Genomic DNA, 12,567 nt, shown 5'->3' on the forward strand with positions numbered 1-12,567 from the left:
TCTTGATTTGTACCAGTGCAAGAGATGTAGAATCATCTACACTGAACACACAAACAAACTCCCTCTGTCAGCCCATTTTCATGTTCCAGATCACTTTCAAGGTGTCCATGGGGCTATTGGAATGATGAGCTCTCCACTGCTGGCTGCAGGCTCTGGAGATTCTTTCTCCACATTCAGCCAGGCTTGTATTCCCTAACAATTCCTGGCAGCTCATCATGTTTTCTTCGGGTAGAAGAGTAACAATGAAAACCTTAGCAATGGCACAACTCTCCTGTCCACAAGGAAAAGCAAGAACAAGTTGTCAAGTTCTTCAGATAATTTGTCCTGCTTTGCTGCAAGAGTTGTGCTGCACGCACAGTGTGGGAAGCCAAGAGAAGCTGCAGCTGGGGGCACATCTTGAGACAGGAGCTGCACCTTGTTCTCCAGGACAGGTTTTTGGAAAGAAAAGACAGGACTGTGAAGATTCTGGGAAAACTGAAACAGCTTTTTTTAAGAAATGAAAATTAAATCAAAAGAAATGATTAATATGTTTTTCTCTATTTATTTTTATGTTTCCCTTTTCCATCTTGCACTGTTTCTCCATCCCATTCATTGCAAATGGATCTCACCTCTAAGATCTGAGACTTGGCAAGTTTTAGACACTGTAAAATACCATGAGCTACACCCAGTTTTCCTTCCCCTGTTTTTCTTGGAAAGCAATGCTGGAGACACAAGTGCAGTGCTTGGGTCAGGTACAAATTCTGCATTCAGGGAATGTGCTCAGACAGTGTCTGACGCTCAGCAGGGACAAGGCACAGCAGCAGCCAAGGGCATTGCTGTGCCCCTGTGCAGGAATCAAGACTCTGGCTCTTGGCTCAACACGGCAAAGTTCCCGAGTTTGGCCAGGCTCAGGGGCTGCCCGGGGAGCGCGGGGCCCGGCGCGGGGCCGAGCGGGCAACGGACAAACGGCCCCGGGGACAAACGGCCCCGGTGCTTCAGTTGCAGCGGCAGCAGCGACAGCAGCAGCAGCAGCAGCGGCAGCAGCAGCGCAAAGAGAAAGCAGAGCGAAAGAAGCGGAATTATTGCCCCTCTTTATATTCTCCTCTCCTTCTCCCACTGTTCCACCCTCTCTCCCGCGGTCCCTCACCCATTCCCGATCTCCCTTTCTCTGTGTTCCCCTCCTCTCCCAGTTTCCCTCTCCCCTTGCCCGCCCGGGACATGCCCCCGGTCCGGCCCCGGCCCCGGCCCCGGCCCCGGCCCCGGCCCCGGCCCCGGCCCCGGCCCCGGCCCCGGCCCCGGCCCCGGCCCCGGCCCCGGGCGTCCCGCCTCGCTCCTCCCCTCCGCCCGGCTCTGGCCGAGCTGGCGCTGGCGCTTCTGGGCGGGCCTCAGTGCCTGGGGCTGGGGCGGTATCGCCGCCCTTTGGCTCCGCCTGCTCCGAGCCCTGCCCCGGCCCTGGCCCTGGCCCCGGCTCCTCCCGGGGCCCGCGGAGGACACAGGCGGTGCAGCCGTTGCCGCCGCCTCCGCTGCGGCTTCCCCGGCCCGAGCTCCGCCGCTCGGCAGCGCGGCCGCTGGCCCCGAGCCGCCGCTGCCGCGTTCCAAGGAGCGGACGCCTGCGGATGCTCGGCCCGGGGAGGTCGGGGAGCGCTCGGGGGCCGTTCCTGGCCCCGGGCCGAGCGCTGACGGCCGCGTCTCGCCCCCAGGGAATGCGCACAAGGGCCCGAAGGAGCGGTACCGAGTGGGTTCGTTGCTGGGGCGCGGCGGATTCGGCAGCGTCTTCGCAGCCACTCGGCTCTCGGACGGTGCCCCGGTGAGCAGCGGGGCCGGCGGCGGGCGGAGCAGGAGATGGAGAAGGAGGAGAAGGAGTTGGATGGGGCGGAGTAGAAGGTGGGGGCGCTGCGGGCAGGTATCGAGCTCAACCTTCTGCTGCCCCTTGCTCGTAGGTGGCCATCAAATGCGTGCCGCGGGATCGCATCCGGCGCTGGGGCGAGCTGGTGAGTGAGCGGGGCCAGCGGCAGAAGCCGGGGCGTGCCGGGCGGGGATGAGCTGGGGCCCGGCAGGGTGGGAGCCACCGGGAGCCCTGCCGGGAGAGCGGGCGTGGGGCCAGCGGAGGGCACAGAGCATCCCGGGCTGGCTGAGGGTACCCCGAGTCCTGGCACGGGCTCAGCCCCACTGACGGCACCGTGCTCCTCCCGCAGCCCGACGGTACACGTGCGCCCCTGGAAATCGTGCTAATGGACAGGGTGTCCTCTGGGTGTGCTGCAGTGATTCAGCTCCTGGAGTGGACTGAGCTGCCCAACAGCTTCCTGTTGGTGCTGGAGCGTCCGCAGCAGTGCCAGGACCTCTCGCATTTGCTGGCAGAGCGGAGGTTCCTGCCGGAGGAGGAGGAGCGGGGGCTGTTCTGCCAGGTGCTGGAGGCCGTGCGGCACTGCACCAGCTGCGGGGTCCTGTACAGGGATTTCAAGCCTGAAAACATCCTGCTGGACCTCGCCACAGGGCAGTTGAAACTCATTGACTTTGGCTGTGGCACCTTCCTCCAGGACACAGCCTACACCCGATTTGCAGGTGAGCTCTTGCAGGGGATGCTCCTGGGCTCCTTGGCCCAGTGTGGGTGTGGGACCAGGGCTTTCCCCTGTTGCTGCTGCGATGGGATTAATGTTTGAGCCAAGTTGATTTGGGTAGGGATGTGAGGGGGGCCAGCTCCCAGCCCTGCTGACAGCCTTCAGCACCCACTATGCCCTGGGCTGGGGCTGGGGCAGCCAGCCTGACAAAATCCCTCATGGGGATAGCAGAGATGGGAGTGTCTGACCCTGTTTGGTGTGCCAGCGAGGAAGGGCTCGAACTCCTCTGCTCCCCACATTTGCCTTGGCTTATTAACAGTTTTTTGGAGGCCATGCAGGCAGGGAGGAGAGTGGGTTTTCTCTACCACTGGGTGGATTTTCCTTTTGTGGGTCATGGTTGGGCCTCCCCAGTGCTTCTGCTGCCCTCTTCCAGCAGCACTGACTTCATTTGCAAGCCCGAGTTTGTACACAAGTCCCAGGTGCTGGCGAGAGGGCAGCAGGTCACCCCGTGTGCCTCTGGGGCAGCCCCCACATGCCCAGGGATACTGGGGCCAGGCTCTGGGAGCAGCAGCATCCCCCTGATGAGCTCTGTCTGTGTTCCACAGGAACCCTGTCCTACAGCCCACCAGAGTGGTTCTACCAGCGACGTTACCACGGCCAGGCAGCAACAAACTGGTCCCCGGGGGCCTCCTGCTGTACCAGCTGGTCATAGGGAAGCACCTGTTCAGGAAGGGCCAGCAGATCATCTGGGGGCGGATCTTCTTCCCACGACGGCTCTCCCAAGGTGGATCCTCATCTCTGGGCATGGAGGGAACACCAGGGTTGGGAGACAGCAGTGGGGTCATGAGCATCCTGCTCTGGCAACTGCTGAGGAGATGACACATGTCCTGCTCTCCTGCAAACAGGGAATCCATGGGGAAATTTAGGCCCAGCTCTGGGCACACCCAGCATGGCCTGGGCACAGGAACAGGGGTCAACTTTTCCAAGTGACTGGTGATTCCTGGTTTCTCTCTTCAGAGTGCCAAGATGTAATTAAGAGATGTTTGTCCATGCAACCCTTGGACAGGCCATCCTTAGAAGATCTCTTCCAAGACCCTTGGATTCAGGGTGTTCATTTGCCCTAGAAGATGGGAGAGATCCACATGCACAGTTGGATCCAGGGGCCTGGCAGGTAACAACTCCACCCATCTCTTGGCAATCAGTGGTAAAGCAAAGCAGACTGTTTTTGTTCTGCCTGTAGCTCTCAGCAGGGGTCATCAGAAGGGAATACACAGCTCTTGGGCTGGAGCTGAGCTGGCGACCTGGTGTGGCAAGCACTGGTGGCCATCATCCCCCCTGGTTTTGCTTGTCTGCTTCACTGATGGCTGGGGCCCTGGGCAGAGCACTGGTCTGGCCCCTAGGGAAGGAGAAGGAGCCCCTGGAGAAGCTGTACCAGGTGGGGCTGCTGTGGGAGACACCAAGGGCAACCTCAAGCGTGACAATGTCTTCATCCACGTGGCCAGCTGAAGATGATCAACTTTTATTCTGGCACCTTTTTCAAAGACACACTCCACACCCAATTTGCAGGTGAGTCCACAGCCGGGGGGATGCTCCCAGATCTGGGCATGGCACAGCCTGGCCGGCACCAAAGATTCACCCCTTGGCTGGGGTGGATGCAACCAGTTCTTCAGTTGGCTGCCAGTCTGCTTTTTGTCTCTGGGCAGCTGCTGAGGGGCTGGATCTGCCGTGGCTGGCTGCAGGCTGGGCACATGTCCTGCCCTCCTGCTCTGCTCCCAAAGGCAGCAGTGATGGGCAGCTTTGGGCTCAGCGCTGAGCACGGCCAGCATGGCCTGGGCACCGTGGGTGGCTGGGACAAGGGGACAGGAGCCTTGAGCTGACGGGCGGTTTCTGGTTTCTCTCTTTGCAGCCGGGCTCTGCGGATTCTGAGGCTGCTCTGGGCTCTGCCAGGGCTCTGCTGGGCTCAGCCCCAAGCATGGCTGGGCTTGCTCTGCCCTCCCATTGCTCTGACAGCTTTCCACCAGACGAGCCCGTTCCCAGCACACCGCCTGAGCTTTCTGCTTTTACAGGTGAGTGAGACTCTCCTGCAGGCCAAGCGATTGCAGTTAGGGACACGCATTCAATTGGCAAGAGCCCAGTTTCTCCACAGTCCCAGCTGAATGCCTGGATCTGCACAGGATGTTTTCTATGTCGCACTCTTCCTTTCTTTTTGGCTGGAATTGTGCAATTGCACTTTCTTCCTCCTCTAGAAGTGCCACTGCTGTGATCCTGAGGCGGTGCAGTCTGGAGCTGATGGATGAAGAAGAATTGCCCTTCTGCACTTCCAAGCCAGAGACAAAAGCTGTAAGTGGGACTTTGCATCTTTAAGAAAGCCCTGAATGTTTGAAAGGGAATGTGCAGCTCATTCACAGGGTGAGAAGGAAGGGCATCTTCTAAAGGATTTGGGGTTTGACAGAGTTTAGATTCCCAGTGCTGCTTGGAGCTGGCAGGGTGCAAAGCAATTTCTTCTCGCTTCACACCAATTTCACCACAATTTAAAATAACAATAATGGAATCAAACCCCAAAATCTTTTTAAAAAAGGTTACTGAGGCCAGTAAGCTGCATCATACCATCAGCACATGTACAAAGTAAATAACTGAGTCCTATGTTTCAAAAACCAATTACCACTTAATTCAAAGTTATTGAAGATTTTTCACTGCACACTTAGGTTCTGTTTTTATCTTTCACATTTTACAGCAGTTTTTTTTTTTCTATTTTCTCTTTTCTCCCCTTAAAGCAGAAAACATGCTGTAAAAAAGGCATGTCCTTTGCTCCTGGTTCCTGTGTGGAGCAGCTCCCTTCCTGCTGGCTGAGCTGCTCAGGTAGAGCCCGGCAGCTCCCCGCCCTGCAGGGCAGAGGCTTTTCCCCGTTGCTGGGCACAGACTGATGGAGCAGCAGTGCTGAACACGGGCACACGCAGAGGGGCCAGAGCAGCTGCCTTTGTCCACCTGAAGCTCCAAGGCCAAACTCTGAGCAGGCACGGCTGGAAGAGACTCGCAGGCTCCCTGTTGGCTCTGCTGCCCCACTTGTGCCTGGCCCAGCTCTGTGTGAGGCAGAGGGAGAACAAGGGGCAGCTCCCTCCCAGCCCCAGCCCAGGGACCCCTCCAGCCCCAGGCCTTGGGCCACTGTCAGCACCTGCTGCTCCAGCCACGGCTTCTGCTGGCACTGCCAGCAACAACCAAAGTGGGGCTGGTCCCGAGGGAGCAGCAGCAGTGCCTGGATCTGATCCCTCAGTCTGGGGCAGGGCTGGACAAATGCCCCCCCACCTCAGCAGCAGCAGCAGATGGAACCGACTTTCAGCACAGCCCCTGGCACTCTTCCCTCCCTGTGCAGCGGTGTCACAGCAGCCTGAGGCACCTGGGAGCCCTCAGTGCCAGCAGGGACTTGAGATGGTAGCCCTGGGCTCCTGCAGGTTGTGCCAAGAACAGAGCTGGGGACTCCCTCTCCATGGGGAGCTTGCAGATGGAAAAGGCTGCTGTGACCAGGCAGCTCCAAGGGCACAGAAAGGAGGGGCTCGACCTCTTGATCTGTGCCAGTGCCACAGTCCTGAGCAGCAGCCACCGAGCCCTGGGGGAACAGAGGGCACAGCAAGAGGGCCAAAACCAGGCAAGGTCAGAGACTGGGAAGAGCCAGAGCTGGGAGCAGGAGCAGCTGCTTCATTGCACTCTTGGAGAAAGCTCTTGTGTGGTTCAAAGCGCTGAAAGGTGTGGAGGGCAGAGAGGAGGCCACACCAAACAATGCTCCTGTTTTTACACGTCCCCTCTCCGTGTTCCAGAAGGAATTGGATGAAGTGTATTCTTCTCTCCGAGTGGTCTCCTTCAGTGTGAGCAGCTGAGCAGCAGGAGCTGAAGGATCTGAAGCCTCAGGCCACAAGAGCTGAGCAAGAGGGGGCTTTTGGACCTAAGTAATGCTGTTAAGTAATGGACCTAGGTGAATGCAGCATATGGAGTCCTGGAATTTTAGAATCCTTTCTGCTGGGAAAGACCTCTGAGCTCATCCAGTCCAGCCAGTCACCCAGCAGTGTCAAGCCCAGCACTAAAGCTCATCCCTGAAGTGCCAAGGTCTGAACAACAGGCCCTGAGTGAGGCCTGAACAACAGGCCCTGAGCCAAAGGTGACCTGTGGATGAACTTTCCAGCCAAAGGTTATCTGTGTATCTGCTCATTACTGAACTATGCATGGTCATTAGCAGTGGGATAGATGTATCCACTCGTTAGTGAAGCGTTGATTGAGGTTTCTATGTTTAGAAGTCAGACAAGGCCATGAAATCCAACATCTGGCTTTGTTTGGGGTGTATGGTTAGAGTCAACTGCCTTGGTTCCTCCTTGAGGCCTGGCCAGGCTTTGGCAGGGACCCAAGAAGAGGATGAAACCAGATGTTCCCACACCAGAAGTGCTGTCAGTTTGTTTGTTCAGCACTATCAGGGCTGGGCCCTCTCACAGCAGGTTTGGAGGCTCAGCTGTGGCTGGAGGCCCCTGCAGGGATTCCCAGTGTCTGGAGTGGCGCTCCAGCCCTTGGCTGTGACAGCTTCTCCAGCTGATGTGTGGATGTGGGGATGGCAAAGTCTGAGGGGAACTGGTGCTGGATCTTTGTTAATCACTGCAGGCAATCTTTGGCAGTGATGATTGGGTGCATTGCTGAGCTGCTCCTTTTGTGATCCTTTGCTGCTTGGAGCTGCAGTAAATGACACTGATTCCTTCAGGTGGTGTTTGTGTTTCTGGGGCTGACCCTGCTGCCCACTGGTAGAACAAAATTGGTGAAGTCTGACCAGAGCACAACAAAATGTCACTTTTAAAATGTGAATGTAAGGAATCAGTCCTGTCTGTAATTCTCAGATGGGAAGCCCTTCCCTAGAGTTTGCTGGCTCTGGAGTGGGCTGAGGTCAGAGCACCATGTGAACAGTGGGGCAGTGGGTTAAAAGAGGCTGAAGCGCCGGATGTCTTAAAATGCATCCAAAAATTGCATATGGAAAAGGGCTTGTGGGTTTGAGAAGATGAGGATGGATTTTGTTAATGGCACATTGGAAGAAGGAACAAGTGTTTTTGGAATGCTCCCACATGAAGGTCCAGAAGAAACTTTTAGTCTTGAGCTCGGGTTTGTTTCTGCAAGTGAAATAATAATAATAATAATAATAATAATAATAATAATAATAATAATGAAATATAATACAGTAATTAACATAATGATATAATATAACACAAAAATATATATTTCTATATATATATCTAAAAATTGATAGTGTGAAATAATGCTGAAAATACTAACTTGTTAGCTTTGGCTGCTCACTGTAACACTAAATATCCTACAAAAAAAGGCTGGCCAAGACCCAAATGTCAGTACAATATGCTTTGCAAATTGTATAGAAGGAATAAAGGGGGAAGGGATGAAATTGGCTGTTCTTATAGGGTTTGCTTATGCTGTGATGTGGAATGCTTTGTCTGTTCCTGTGAAAAACACAGTGATTAAGACTGCTGCGTTTTTCATGTACCAGACTATCCACAAGCTGCAGGATTGGTTGAACAGGTGAAGGGGCTGTTAAAAAAGAAGTTGAAAAAATGAGGAGATGGGAACTTGTCCTGGTGGAGAACCCATCTCCCAGATGTGCTCCATGTCCTTAACAATGGGCCCACTGGGAAATGGAAACCCCTGGGTGTGCATGGCTGCACCCAATTTGCAAACACAGCCATGGACAGTGAGACTTGGACTGCCTGGGAAATTGTTCTGGCTCTGATGACCCCTGCCAGGGCCACCTCAGAGGCTGCAGGGCTGGACCTTCATGCACTGGAATTCATTAGGAGAAATCAGAAGTAAATGAGAGTTAACAATACTGAAACAGGAATTCACATTCCTCCTGGACACTTTGGTTTGGTAACTGCTCACTGGAGCTTGGCCTTGCAGAGGGTTCATGTCGTGGGAAGAGGAATTGATGCAGATTATCAAGGAGAAATTAAAATAATTCTGTAAAAAAAATGAACAAGATTGGATTATTCAACCCCATGACAGGGTAGCACAAATATTGATATTACAGTTTAAAAATGATTGTGGAGAAAGGTCATCCACCTCCAGTCAGCACTGACTGTAGAGATAAAATGCTTGGATGCACCAGTCCTAATAATTGGGCCAGAATGTGGGTCCAGAGGTCCAAATGGCCCTCCTGAGCCAGCTGGAGGAACAGCTCTGGGCAAAGACAACACTGTTTGAATCCTGAGACCTGGGCAGGAACAATGGGGATATGTCCCTGCAGCCAAGTGTTCTCTGCCAGAACGAGTCCATGGGATGGGATATTGTTTTACAGATGCTGCCAGACCAAATCTCCCTGTTTGCCCCAATGGCCCCTTTGGAAAATGCTCTGATCCACAGGGCTCCATGTGAAGGCTGATGTGACACTGAGGGACTTCCACACCAATTCCAGCCAGGAGCCTGGGTGCCCCTCAGGGACTGGGACCTGGCTCCTCTCCAGCCAAAAGGGAAAAGGACCCCAGCAAGCCTTGTTAGCTACAGACAGCGCTGTAAAGCTGAACAGCAAAGGACCTTGGGGGCATTATTCTGGAATTAAAAAGGTGTCATCTCCATGGACAACAGCATTATTGTTCCTAATGTGAATGAGAGTGAGGAAAAGGAATAAATAAGCTTGTGATGGTAAAGCACAGAAATCCTTACACATTGTGTCCTCCAACTAGAACAGGGTTTGGTTTGTCCTGAAGGGAGATCTCAGTGAATCCTGTAAAAGTGATAATTGCATTCCTGTGTTCAACAGCACAGTTTTCTCTAAGTGTCCCTGCACCGGCTCCGTTACGAGTCAGAGCCCATTGACAGAGTTCTGGCCACCCCACAGGGTGGGCCCTCCAAGGGAACCCCATTCCTCCCAACATTGGTTGAGCACATACCCAGCAATTAGTTACATTGAGTAGTTTGGCTACCTGGATCTTTAAATTTTCAAAATAGTTTTGATGACTAATGCCTTGATAAAACTCCAGAGGTGTTTCTGGCAAACAAAGATTCTGGCTGACTCTCAAGATACAACTTACAGACATCAGTAGTGCTTTAGTGACAAGGTTACTCATTCTTTTTCCTCACTCTAATTCACATTAGGAACAATAATTCTGTTGTCCATGGAGATGACACCTTTTTAATTCCAGAATAATGCCCCCAAGGTCCTTTGCTGTTCAGCTTTACAGCGCTGTCTGTGGCTAACAAGGCTTGCAAATGGTGTTGTCTTTGCCCAGAGCTGTTCCTTCAGCTGGCTCAGAAGGGCCATTTGGCCTCTGCACTCACACTCTGGGTCCTTTATTAGGACTGGTGCATCCAAACCTTTTATCTCCACTAACACTGCTGATTGGAGGTGGATGTCCATTTTTTACAGTTGATTTTAAAACTGCAATACCAGTATTTGTGCTACCCTGGGGTTGAATAATCCAATCTTGTTCATTATTTTTAACAGAATTATTTTAATTTCTCCTTGATAATCTGCATCAATTCCTCCTCCCATGGCATGAACAATTTGCAAGGCTCCAGTGAGCAGTTACCAAACCAAAGTGTCCAGGAGGAATGTGAATTCCTGTTTCAGTATTGTTGACTCTCATTTACTTCTGATTTCTCCTAATGAATTCCAGTGCATGAAGGTCCAGCCCTGCAGCCTCTGGGGTGGCCCTGGCAGGGGCCATCACAGCCAGAAAAATTTCCCAGGCAGTCCAAGTCTCACTATCCATGGCTGTGTTTGCAAATTGGGTGCAGCCATGCACACCCAGGGGTTTCCATTTCCCAGTGGGCCCATTGTTAAGGGCATGGAGCACATCTGGGAGATGGGTTCTCCACCAGGACAAGTTCCTATCTCTCCTCATTTTATCGACTGCTCTTTTCACAGCCTCTTCAGCCATTGAACCAATCCTGCAGCTCGTGGATAGTGTGGTACATGAAAAATGCAGCAGTCTTAATCACTGTGTTTTTCACAGGAACAGACAAAGCATTCCACATCACAGCATCGGCAACCCCTATAAAAGTTTGGTTGTTGCTGTGAGTGCCAGCAGAAGCCGTGGCTGGAGCAGCAGGTGCTGACAGTGGCCCAAGGCCTGGGGCTGGAGGGGTCCCTGGGCTGGGGCTGGGAGGGAGCTGCCCCTTGTTCTCCCTCTGCCTCACACAGAGCTGGGCCGGGCACAAGTGGGGCAGCAGAGCCAACAGGGAGCCTGCGAGTCTCTTCCAGCCGTGCCTGCTCAGAGTTTGGCCTTGGAGCTCCAGGTGGACAAAGGCAGCTGCTCTGGCCCCTCTGCGTGTGCCCGTGTTCAGCACTGCTGCTCCATCAGTCTGTGCCCAGCAACGGGGAAAAGCCTCAGCCCTGCAGGGCGGGGAGCTGCCGGGCTCTACCTGAGCAGCTCAGCCAGCAGGAAGGGAGCTGCTCCACACAGGAACCAGGAGCAAAGGACATGCCTTTTTTACAGCATGTTTTCTGCTTTAAGGGGAGAAAAGAGAAAATAGAAAAAAAAAAACTGCTGTAAAATGTGAAAGATAAAAACAGAACCTAAGTGTGCAGTGAAAAATCTTCAATAACTTTGAATTAAGTGGTAATTGGTTTTTGAAACATAGGACTCAGTTATTTACTTTGTACATGTGCTGATGGTATGATGCAGCTTACTGGCCTCAGTAACCTTTTTTAAAAAGATTTTGGGGTTTGATTCCATTATTGTTATTTTAAATTGTGGTGAAATTGGTGTGAAGCGAGAAGAAATTGCTTTGCACCCTGCCAGCTCCAAGCAGCACTGGGAATCTAAACTCTGTCAAACCCCAAATCCTTTAGAAGATGCCCTTCCTTCTCACCCTGTGAATGAGCTGCACATTCCCTTTCAAACATTCAGGGCTTTCTTAAAGATGCAAAGTCCCACTTACAGCTTTTGTCTCTGGCTTGGAAGTGCAGAAGGGCAATTCTTCTTCATCCATCAGCTCCAGACTGCACCGCCTCAGGATCACAGCAGTGGCACTTCTAGAGGAGGAAGAAAGTGCAATTGCACAATTCCAGCCAAAAAGAAAGGAAGAGTGCGACATAGAAAACATCCTGTGCAGATCCAGGCATTCAGCTGGGACTGTGGAGAAACTGGGCTCTTGCCAATTGAATGCGTGTCCCTAACTGCAATCGCTTGGCCTGCAGGAGAGTCTCACTCACCTGTAAAAGCAGAAAGCTCAGGCGGTGTGCTGGGAACGGGCTCGTCTGGTGGAAAGCTGTCAGAGCAATGGGAGGGCAGAGCAAGCCCAGCCATGCTTGGGGCTGAGCCCAGCAGAGCCCTGGCAGAGCCCAGAGCAGCCTCAGAATCCGCAGAGCCCGGCTGCAAAGAGAGAAACCAGAAACCGCCCGTCAGCTCAAGGCTCCTGTCCCCTTGTCCCAGCCACCCACGGTGCCCAGGCCATGCTGGCCGTGCTCAGCGCTGAGCCCAAAGCTGCCCATCACTGCTGCCTTTGGGAGCAGAGCAGGAGGGCAGGACATGTGCCCAGCCTGCAGCCAGCCACGGCAGATCCAGCCCCTCAGCAGCTGCCCAGAGACAAAAAGCAGACTGGCAGCCGACTGAAGAATTGGTTGCATCCACCCCAGCCAAGGGGTGAATCTTTGGTGCCGGCCAGGCTGTGCCATGCCCAGATCTGGGAGCATCCCCCTGGCTGTGGACTCACCTGCAAATTGGGCATGGATGGTCTATGAAGAAGACATTCCAGAATCAAAGTTGATCATCTTCAGCTGGCCACGTGGATGAAGACATTGTCATCCTTGAGGTTGTCCGTGGTGTCTCCCACAGCAGCCCCACCTGGTACAGCTTCTCCAGGGGCTCTTTCTCCTTCCCTAGGGGCCAGACCAGGCTGTCAGTGCTCTGCCCAGGGCCTCAGCCATCAGTGAAGCAGACAAGCAAAACCAGGGGGGATGATGGCCACCAGTGCTTGCCACACCAGGTCGCCAGCTCAGCTCCAGCCCAAGAGTTGTGTATTTCCTTCAGATGACCCCTGCTCAGAGCTACAG

The 12,567-nt window shown here is 53.7% G+C and overlaps 1 pseudogene across 1 annotated transcript; it reads left to right on the forward strand.

Annotated features, from left to right (window-relative positions):
* The first annotated feature begins 1,279 nt into the window (after positions 1–1,279).
* Positions 1,280–7,274, forward strand: LOC111922403 (serine/threonine-protein kinase pim-1-like; annotated as a pseudogene). The gene is made up of 9 exons (XR_015278308.1): positions 1,280–1,786; positions 1,920–1,970; positions 2,175–2,541; positions 3,143–3,321; positions 3,555–3,708; positions 3,938–4,103; positions 4,444–4,603; positions 4,784–4,877; positions 5,315–7,274. The product of XR_015278308.1 is annotated as a serine/threonine-protein kinase pim-1-like (transcript).
* The last annotated feature ends 5,293 nt before the right edge of the window (positions 7,275–12,567 follow it).

This window comes from Cyanistes caeruleus, chromosome 20 (assembly GCF_971803275.1).
Source record: "Cyanistes caeruleus chromosome 20, bCyaCae1.hap1.1, whole genome shotgun sequence".
In the NCBI taxonomy this organism is placed as follows: Eukaryota; Metazoa; Chordata; class Aves; order Passeriformes; family Paridae; genus Cyanistes; species Cyanistes caeruleus.